Below are 12,356 nucleotides of genomic sequence, written 5' to 3' on the forward strand. Positions count from 1 at the left end.
TAGCTGAAAGTAGCATTTTCAAATATACAATAGACCTGTTCTCAATTCTATTTCACTCATAAAACTTGAAGGTTGAGAACGAGATTATATCGATCACCTCTATATCATAGTACTACTATATATACCGACTGAAAAATATGCACAGTGTCACAGACTTTCAGTACCTAAAGTTAAATGTAAATCCCGTAAGTAGTCAGTACTTCAATAAGACAGCAACCAGACAACAACACAAGGCCAAAAGAAAATTAAAAAGGAAAAGACATCTTATGATATGCATTTGACGGGGTTGGTGTGCAGGGGTCCTGATCCCGAAATCCCGGACTTAAAAACATGAAATCCCGAGGTCCCGAATTTATAGAAATTTCAATTCCGCCATACCGAAATTCGAAAAAAAAAAATAGCCGGATCCATAAAGGATCAATCCCGAAATCCCGTGCTGAAAAACACCCGATCCCGGAGTCCTCATTTGTGTAGATGGACTAAATAACAAAACAAAATATTACCAGTCATGTCTCAGCCTGTGTGCGTTTGTTTTTTTTCTTGTTTTTTTTCGGTTGGGAGGGGGAGGGGAAGGGGAAAAAAGGGGGGTTGTAGACATATCAAACATAAATATGTACATCTGTTGTTATGTCATATGTCTCAACCTCCGTTAATTTGGTTTCCTCAGAAATGTTTTTACACGATGTATTTTCTGGAAAATACACTGTACTACAAAGACTACAAATGTCTTGAGAGAAAGGGAAATTCAGAGAGAGAAGCACAATAATTTATTGTCACACATGATTAGATCTCAAAGGGAGTTGCAGAATAAGGAATACTGGCGAATGTCAAAATTGAACAAAAAAGTGCAAAATTATAAAGAATAACAACGGAAAATAAAATAATTATTTAACATAATAGTGTAGACCATGTACAGAATTTTACAAAATCGTTAATTGAAGATTTTACAGAATAAGCGTTATATCTAAAGATAAAGAACATTTATGTCCACACTTCATATGGACCCTTAAAAATCGTTGGATTATCTCGGTGTTGCTGGTCAGTAATGAATAAAAAATCACTGGTCAATTTAAAGGTTGTTGTAAGTGATGCAATATATTCTTATTTTCCTGTTCCCCTTATGTAACTTCAAGTTTTATTAAAGTTTACATCCATCAAAGACTTAGTTTAATTTAGTTTCCTGTCATTACTATCCCCCCCTTTATTTGTCGCATGTTGTGTATCATGTACTGATTCTATATATACTTCGAGCATACATATGTACACTTATGGAACAATAACCATTTAGTAAACCTTTTTAAAACGTTTTTGTACACTTGTATATAATAAATTTTATACAAAATAAAAAAAATATTAACAAAGATGTCAGTTTGTCTGCGTGTTTTACTCGTTAACTTGAAGATGTATAAATAACCACACGACACTCTTTCAAGAATTTGTAGAATCATTTATATAATGTTTGTTTATATATGCGATGTTAAGCAGCAGTATATGGACAGAACACGTTCTGTTGTGATATAGTACCAAAACACAAGCTTTAATTTACATGTTCCGCTGCTAAAAAAAATGGCCAAATCATATATCGGAACGGAGAAAAAGTGTAAACAGATGACTTACAAGATAGTCTAAGAGATTTATGAATTGGTTACCCAAAAATGACAAAGTTCAACTATCGCTCATTAGAGAAAATATTAATAAAGATCAAAACCCTGACCACATGCAAACAGACAGCAAAGTACGTTCTAGGATTCAAACTGTAGATGTTTTGCGGAATAACTATAAACTATAAAGGGGGACGGACGGACGGCCCGGACGGAAGGACGGGCGGCCAGACGGAATGACGGACGGACAGACGTACAGGGGTAGTTGAGGGGGCATATAAAAATATAGCTTCATTTATATCTTTTATTGCGTCAACTTGTAGACAGTAACCTTGATGATTTCTATTTTTAAGATTTTACCATTTTTGCGTTCATGTACTTACAACGTATATTTGTCTGAATTAGTAATTGATTTAGATATGTATATTGATATTGATAATGAACATACATGTATCACATTTTTACAACGTACAATTTCTTTTTAAAATGTTCATTAAAAGAGGTTCTAATTGGGGTTTCCGGAATACAGAATAATGGGCAAAAATTGCAGAATAAAATGCAAAAAAGAAAAAAAAGAAAAAGTGTATAATGAGGTGCTAAAATATAAAGAATAAAGAATATTGGTAATACTAAATAAAAATTTATGATAATTATCCAGACTCTTATGATAAAAAGAATCTATCAATACGAAACACATAGTCATCGTGCATAATCAACACGAAGAACGTTGGAAATTATTAGCATGATAACTTGACGTTATATAATAAAAATTACGACGTCATGAATTTTGATGTTATTTTTGGTCAAAATGTTGGGTTTGCGTCGCTTCTACAGGGAAAACGAAGTCGGTGACCATATATTTTTTTAATATCATCTAATTCATAAGACAAAGAGGAAAAAATATTAATTTAAACAAAAATTCTATGGAGCGGTTCTCGTGATTTATACCAGAAACCGAAAATTGTAGAAAAAAAATATAGATTTACCCTATATATTCAATGGAATTTAGTACCCTCTCGGACCATTTTAAAAATGGATTTTTCTTGAAAACGAAGTCGGTGACATATACTTTTTTTTTACATTTTCTGATGTATATTTTCAATATCTAATTGAGTTCTAAGTTTTAAAAAAATCTATGGACTAGTTTATTTACTGATCCTTGACCTTAATCTATTTGTCTCTATTATCAGTGATTTATTTACCGTTGTCAAAATTAAAACGTTCATACCCATTCATCTGACTTTCGAATCTCTACAAACTGGGAGTCTGATAAGAGGTTGTAATATGTTCAATTGAATAACTAACATCAATGAATTGTGCATCTTGATATCTCCTCTTAAACCTTTAGGATGAAAATTGATGTTTGTCCTTTAACTAACAGGAGTTTATGTTCAAAACAAGTATTTGCACTTTCCAAGATAAAACAACAACACACTAATTATCGAATAATTTATAGTGATAGAACCTGTTTGAATCGTCATATCCTTCTTTGGCTGAACGTGTATTGTGTCAATTGTAATAAAAAAGTTAAAAAAAAAACTGTGCGGAAAACAAAGGTTTCAGTATTTCAAAGATTTAATAAATTTAGCTACGTTTTAATTAAGGACAATTGTAAACGTTTGAGAGGTGACCTTGTGGAATTGGAAACATCAGAGGAGAATGAGTTTCTTAAGGATAAATTGAGAACCCTGAATACAACAGGTATTTGTTTTTAATATTAATTATGATAAAGAAACGTATACGGTATATGTCGGTATAAAGGCACATCAATATACAAAAACTTAAATGTCATCATTCAGTTATTAACAAAAGACTCGTGTATATACAATTTGAAATGACTAGACAAGGCAAGATTACCATACGGTTAAAGACATAAAGACAAAATTGAAGACACAAATCCAATGTCGTTTTCGTTAAGGTGTTAAGCATATACAAGAACATGTGTGGTATACCCAGTATTTTATTACCGTCTCTAACTACATAGATAAACATACTAGTACATATTGTTCTGTACCCTTAATTGTGCGGTTGGTCCAAGTATCGACTTATAATGGTAGGAACAAGATATATAAAACAAAATATATGAAAGTACCAACATAGATGTCCGGTTTAATTTAGTGTGACATAAACCCAAATGTAACATACTCTAATCGCCATCAGTAAACACTTCAATAATTTTCGTTCCCGAGTTCAAATATGCATAGAGAACAGTTGAGAATTGTACAAAGGAAGAACAAACTATAAGAGTCAGTTGAAAAGAGCCCAACTAATGAGATTGTTACAAAGCATAAATACATCAAACATAAACACAGAGTGGACGTGGTAGCTCAACAACAAAAAAACATTGAGTACAAATTGGAGAATTCACGCAGTTACTGACAGCTAGTAGAAACTAAAAACTACTAATTAAAACAAGCATACATCTAAGACTAAAGTATCAGTCAGTACACATCCAAGATACAGGTATCGACATATTGTAGAGCCGATAATGTATATAAAAGGCATATTTTGATTGATTTTAATTTACTGATAACAAAACAAATATTGATACCAATAAATGCAATATTCAAAGATCTAATTATAGTGCTGAACCAGTAATCTCTTTTAGAGTAAGCTTTATTTAAACATGTTAAAGGTTCAATGGTTCTAACTGGATTGTATCTAAATATCTGGGCTTTGTTAACAACTGTTCAGATTATATTGACTGAGGACGATGTCATAGTGTTAATATAATTTAACAGGTACATATACAACGTATATATTGACTGAGTGAAAGTCCTTAATTTCTATAGTACATATGTAAATAATGTATAAGGAAAATGATGTTCAATGTTCTTTCTGTGAATTTTTTATTTTATTTAACAAGAATGTTAACATGTTATTGAAAATATAATTTTTTTAAAACTTCATAGCTGGTTGAATTAAAATTCTTTAATTTCTATTGTCTGCATTTAACATAAAATTCTTGAAATATCCTGATAAAATTTTTTTTCTGATGAAGCGCTTCCTTCCTGGTTGTTATATGTGACTTCATGACGTAATAAATCTAAATGTAGCAAGACTTTTTTTGTATTGGCCACTAATTTTATATCATTAGAATCATAGCGTCCCTATATGTGAAAGAAGAAACAAGATACGCAACATAACCTTTAAAACACGTGATTGTCATATCCAATGCTAGAATGCTTCATCATATACGTAATATAAGATTATAATGCTAGAACGCTTCATCATATACGTAATATAAGATTATAATAAATATCATTGCTTTTCAGTCGACGCATACTGGATCGGTGGTTATAATTTCAACAATGATGGTGACATGGAATGGGTTAGTAAACCTAACCAAGTTATGCCATTTAATGACATGCAACCGGGACAAATGGATGGACCTATGACCGAATTATGCTTAATGTTTTGTGGATGTTTTGATTTTCGTTGGGCTGATCATTATTGTGACACCCTGCTTCCATATATTGGTGAATTTTAAAATCAATAAACTTGACAAAACCATACCTGTACTCAGTATGTTACCAGTTATGAGGGTGGTTATTTTTGCATAATGATGATTTCAAAAAAAAACTGTCTATAAATTCAGACACAATATCATTCAGTGTCTTATATTGTTATTCACTTTGTTGTATATTTCTTTAAATCTTAACCAGTATCTGCAAGGTTCTGTTCTGCATAGCGTATTTGTTTTGATAAATCATTATGTTTGTTCGTACAAATATTATGCAGTTAAAGTGTTAAATGTTTTAAAAAATCGAGAGTCACATGTTAAGGTATTTTTCTTCTTCTGAGATTTATTTAAACAGTTGTATGTTAGATTATCTTGGATAAGAAGGAAACATATCTTTTAAAATATGGTATGTCTCATTTATGCTAGCAAAAAGCTATTTCTTAAGATTGTGCATTGATGGACGTTTAATGGTGCAGCTTGTCAACAAAGATACATGATTAACTTGCGCTATATGATGTATATACAGGAATTAGTGCAAGTAAAAGAGTTGAAAGTGTTAATGATTCAGAAGAAAGTTTCAATATAGCGTATTTTATTGCAATATTTTACGAAATGAAACAAGTGAGGTTGACGTTTTGTATATATAACTTCTTTTTATAAGTGTAATAATGACTTGCATTTATTTAGTAAATATAAACACAACATGCAATTGTTATATAAATTGATCATTGCAAAAAATACATGTATCTCAAACCAATATTTGAGTCTTTAAATAACACTTTAACAGACAGTGTCCGATGAGATGGAATCCGTATCTGAATTTTGGTGCAATCAATAACATGACATATAGCTAACGTTTTCATTGGAAATATATCAATTGTAAAGCAAATATATGATGTATATCCTTACTAAATTTTTTCTATCAAATTTTCTAATTCAATTTACAAGTTTGTCATTGGATGCTAATTTACCCATGTCACATAATCAGACAATAGCTTTGAGATTACAAAAGGCCTTAAGGTACATTAAATGATACATTCGTCTTTTAACATTCCACTGTTATGTACGGAGGATAATGATGCCATGTGGATGAATTTATCGGTTTACAGAGCTTAATAGTCATCCCTACTATGACTGAAATGTTTGCCATAGGCAAATAATAAATAGATGGCGTAATGGAGAGATAATTTTGACGAAGTATCATCCTGATTATGAAATGCTTTTAACTATCATGATAAAAATCATACTGCTGCATTTTTTGCTTTTATATATAAGTTACTGCATGCTTGTTTTGAACTGTATTTGTATGCCTTGTCTGCAAATTAAAATCTGAATATACATGATATAGCTGATGTAATTGTCCTTTTTTTGTATTTTATTAAGACTCTAAATAAGGTTATTAAATTATACATTTATTATTGTTGCATACTTTTTATTAATGAACCCTGTTTTCAATAAAAGTCATGTCGTTTTTATTTCTCAATTGTTGAATACGCTTTTAACACAAAGTACACGAGCAATGAGAGAAATTTGTATTGATCAAGTAGGAGAGAGTGACTTATTTCTAAAACTAAAGTAATCGTTTGATTTCAAACAAATTGAAAGCAGTTGACTGAATACAATAATTCGTTTTCATCCACTATATGATCAATATCTGCACAAATGTATTTTCTACTGGAACAAAAATCTGTAGGCATAGATTTCGAAATTTTCATTGATCAGAAAATACAATTGTCTTTTTTAGAAAATACAAATAATGCAATAGAAAAAAATCTATTTTTACATCGGACATTCGAACAATGAATTATACAAAACTTTTATTTTTTTAACAAATTCTATTGACAATTCTCACGTCATTTAAAACGAAAGGCATATCGATTAGTCGTACCAATGTCAAGGTCCTTGTTACTGATTTTGAGAGTCGGGTAGTACACCATGATTCAACAGAAAATACTTTTAAGGCAGAGGAATACGAAAATGCACAGAATAAACAAATCATCATTAACAGAAGATTTGAACACAATCTGCAAACAAACAACTCGTCCACTACACTTTTTACCAAAATATTCATTATAAATCTAAACATAAAAGATCATTAATATTCAACGCAAAACAAAACCCCCAAAAAAACCAAAACAAGGCCGTAACCAAACTGCTGTCAGGTGTATGTGACTTTATCACATTTTTCAAGCAAAGCAGCTCACCGATTTCCTTATAAAATGAAAAGTGCTTAAACATGAATATCCCAATTTATTTAGTGCATCTGTTTTAAAACCCATTAGTATAAAAATTGGATATTACAGTAAATAAATAATTTCAAAATGGAATAAAGTGGTAGAGTAAGAAAATAATTGCTGATGTCTGAATAGATATTATCAACACTAAAATTTCCCCTGTATACAATTTTGTGTTAGTCACCTATGTAGAAGTTATTCAAGTAATTAAGATAATAGACTACTACAAAAGATGTGATATTAAAAGAAAATCAGCAAGCAATGCTCGGTTATACACATTTCTTCTTACACAAAAACCGATGTTGATCTGCAAATTATAAAACGAAATCGATATCTTAACCCGATTTACCTAAAACATGTTGTGTAGTAACGAAATATATGGAGCAATCCGTAGTATTCTATATATACATTTTTGATACGCTTAGACCAATCTTTTGCACAAACAATCGGCGAAGAGGTAAATAAATTTTTGTAACAAAATTCCGACCTAATTCAAAAGGGAAAAACCCATTAAATCTGACAATTTAAACGTAAGACTATCAAACCATAGAACTAATGAAAACAGTTCTAGTAATGACTTGTCATATGCAGTCTGCAAAACACAACATAGAAAACTAACGATTGAGGACCACAAACTCAAAAATGTGTGGTGATCGCAGGTGCTCCATAACGTGATTGTGGTAACGACTATTAGTAGCCCTAGGGTTAACTTTCTCACATGAGTCAGTAAGGGACTAGCTGCTATGTTGACCTTCTGTTTTTTTTCTTATAGACATGTGACGCATAGTCTAGACATTGACTTTTTGTTATAACGGTGTAGTAATTGGTTGATATATTTTGAGTTTAAATCAGTTGCCAATGACATAACAGAAGATAATTAAAGCATAGCATTCTGTTATAGGTAAAGTAAAATTTGAATTATCAACAATGCTCGATTTGCATTTTGGTAAGCGGCGTCTCCCAATGGAAATCATGCAAAACGACTCTAACAGCAAGATATATCAGTGACAAATTGTACGTTGATGGAATGCGGTAAGTTGTGTAAGAATGATTCATTATATTTTATAACGACTCTTTTAAAAGCAATATAATCCAGGAGAATATTTAATTATTCCCTTTAACAGTAAATTTAACGTTGCACTGAAAACAAGAAAATGATCTGGCAAAACTTTGCTATAAATAATTGTGGCTTTGAAAGTTTTGAACATAAGAACTTTTTCATTAATCTAAGACGTATCTTGGGTAGAACTGCCCATACAGAAGACAAACTTGCTTTGATTGAAATGATTAGGTTGGTCTGATCTCATTCCGAATACTCTGGTAGTGCAAAATATATTTTAAAAGGTCCAAATGAAGATTCAAAATTTATAAGTCGAAGCAAAACTGACAAGGTCATGGCAAAAAAAAAAAAAAAAAAAAAAAAAAAAAACCAACAAAAAGACAAACCGATAAGAAACCGCTTTAAAACATAAAGAACTCAGCAAAGATAACCTCACAAAACACAAGCGGATACACCTACTCTGGAACGACAAGGAAATCCGGGTCCACTAATATCATCTATTACGTACGGATTCGGTGATCAGTCTTATTCAATTTAATTAAAATTGATGAACAAGGACAAGATTGTAGTTACGATAATCGGACGATACCCCTGGTTACAAGTGACAAAGATATTCAGCAACAATCAAACAACTTGTGATGACTTTCGTGTATCTTTTGAAGTGATGACATCGGCCTAAGCACAATTAACTTTTGCTTTGATAGATCCATTGTCAAAAACCAATCTCAAAAGGTAATCATTTGCTGCAATATGAACACAGGGTGATATATACTATAGGTGTAATACCACCAAATCATGGTACGTCACATCCGGTTGCATACGAAAGTAGGTCTAAAAAAATATTCCCTTGAATTTGACAATTGTAGAAAATTAACCCTGCATTTCAATGCACTTACATTTTTCTGAGTCATAAACATGTATGTTGGGTGTCTGAAAGCATCATTCTTTTTTTTTATTTGATGGTCTTATAAAATATTTTGGAAAGTTAAGGTTACATAGTAACCAAAGCAGGTAACCAGTAAATAACAGTGTAAAACTTGGGTTGTTTACTTCCGGGGTTGGTTACTTTCTTATATGCAATGAAATGTAGTGTGAAATGTTCACTGTAGCACTGGAATGGATTAAACTTTATTCATGCAAAGTATTTCTTTGGTTGAAATAAAGGTAAAAACTGTACAATTTTTTTTTAAAGTGCCTATTTAACAAAGACTAATAGGGGAAAATCAATGGTGGTATTACACCTTTATATTCAGGCGTTGTTATACTGTTGATACATAAATAATTATAAATAATAGCCTGAAATCAACTCAAAAAGGAATAGACTTATTTTTCTTAAACTGGTCGTTCATGATCTCTTCTATTTATCTTTTTTTTCCATTTGAAAAAAATAACATTTTCAATAAAGTCATTTGATGTTATACAACACAAAGTCATTTAAGACTTGACTGTAATGCATTGCTACTTAAGGAATCAATTTTGTATTTAATGTTTCGATAACAATACTTATTCCCTAAGTAGAGATTTTCTAAATGATCAAAGGAAACAAAAAGCGCAAGCTTACTGTTTTTCTCCCAAATATAGGAGAGTTCGTCACTTTTGTCTGAATCAAATTTTCAACATCCGTATAATTGTTCCTGATATCGTTGTCAGGTTTATTTTCTTTATCATACATTCAGTGTAGTATTGTTGGTTTATGCTGTAATACATTTCGTATTCTATGGGCTAGTTGCCAATCAAAGAGATAAAAAAAAAACACTTAATCCTTTTATGTTTGCTTACTTTGTGGTTATATTTGGAAACCCTCTTCCAGATTTGTTGTTCATAAAAACATAATCTATAAGTTGACTTCAGTCTACCCTATAAAAATCAGAAACACAGATGTGCATACTGAAATCAGTATGAAAAATCTCTGTTTTCTTTATTGTACAACTTTTTATTTTATTACAACATGTCTGTTAAACTTAGTAAACGCAAATGTTAAAGAGTTTAAATCATTTCAAACGACTGGCAGCACTAGAGCTCGGCAGAGCAAAAACACCATCGATGTTGACTCGGCGTCAATGATTGAATGTGCACTGCTATGCCTTTCAAATCAACAATGCTGTGTGGCAAGTTTTTCAGAAGGAACATCAACATGTCGTATTGATAATTCAAAGACATGTTGCATTGATACTAAAACCATAAACGGATGGAATACTATTCGACGGAACATATATCGTAAGTGTTAATGTTTGAATGATTTACAATGTAATCAATTTATGACTTTTGAACGCTGGTTAACTACTGTTGCTTTTATTGTTTCTTGTTTCAAATCAATTATCGTCTATTTTGTAGATCATAAACATTTAAATGTAAGCAATATTTTAGCTGATGTTATTTACTGACACAAAAAGAATTTGAAGGTATGAATTTCCATGTCTAATGACCTAAGAAAGAAACCCCCCACTTGTGTTTTATTTTATAGTTCTTACCAGAGATTCGAAACCACGAGTGATGAATGCTGATTATTACCATTTTGTATGCGTTTTGCCTTACATGCTTAACAGTATAATATCTAGATAGAAACTTTAAAAAGCAAATATTATCAGTAAGGCAAGATCTAGAAACAAGGACAATATTACTGAAACAGTTGATCACTCTTTGTAGAGATTGCCCCTACATGAGGATTTTTTTACCCGTTCTGGTGTTTTAAGCAAACGTTATAGAAGATAGATAGACACCAAACAGAAAAAAATTATCTGCAACAAAAGATCAACAAAACGAAACCTTTGTCATTTATGCATGTCTTGCTTAAAAAAATAAATCCGTATAATAATGATGTTGTCTTGGTGTGTTACTTCTAATCAAATAATTGAATTCATTCACAGCTTAGTTTTGAATTATTTGAAGTGTTTTTCATTTTTGAAAGCAATATCAAATAGTACTAAACCGGAGCTTACGTAGGTACAATAATTAAGAAAAAAAAAACTATACTTTAATGGATTGACGATGTAACATTTGCCTCTAAACGTATCTATAATTAATATGTCAAAAGAAATGTAAATTGATCATAAATAGACAATATTCACATAACGTTTTAACGAAAAATCATCATGCTTTTGTTTTAAGTTCCGATGACCAATACAAGATTCATTAGCTTTGGCAATTCCACGTATTGTATTATTGAAGACCATGAAGAATGGGCCAAGACGAACGTAAGTTAAAAAGTTTTAGATTTAGATCATTACATTTCGTAAGCTTTTGTGAAATTCAAGATGAATGTTGTGAATGATTTTCATGAAACCTGCTATTAACAGGCTTTCTTTTTAATTGATCATGCGAAGCATCGTATGTTTCCATCCAAGATTACATATAGGCGAATGAAATATAGGAAAGAGGCTTAGTTTCTTACTTTAATGCACCTACCTAACACACAGCTGATTTTTCTTTACACGTGATAGACGAATATCTGAACTTCCCTTTTTGATCCGTGTAAAAAAATCGTACGGTGCAATTTTTGTAAACCTTGAAATAAAGTGAAGAAATATTTTCAAAATGAAAATGTATTACTTGTGTTTCAAGTTAAATCAACATCTTTTTTCTTTCTGTTCTTTCAATACAATGTATTGATTTTAGGCATACATAATATTTTTGTTTAACCAAACAATTTAAAAAAATATGTTTTTTTGAGAGGTTTTTGTCATATTTTGTATTTTTTGTAGTTGTTTTTGCTTTTTTGCGTTTGTTTAAAAACAAATACATTTCTATTTATTGTTCCAAATTGTTACCTAATTTATAACATATTGTTTTAATGGTATTGTGTGTCAGACCACCACTTCACTCCCCTCCAATATAGAACGTAAAGGTAGCCCTACTCAACACAAAATAGTGCGTTTGATTTCATTGTTTACTAAATTTAACCAAAACAATTAGCATGAGATCGACAGGATTGAGAATGGATATGTTCCTCAAGGTATTTGGTTATCTCCTGTGAGGTTAATCTTATTTTTAAAAAGGTA

The sequence above is a fragment of the Mytilus edulis genome, chromosome 7, assembly GCF_963676685.1.
Source record: "Mytilus edulis chromosome 7, xbMytEdul2.2, whole genome shotgun sequence".
Taxonomy (NCBI): domain Eukaryota; kingdom Metazoa; phylum Mollusca; class Bivalvia; order Mytilida; family Mytilidae; genus Mytilus; species Mytilus edulis.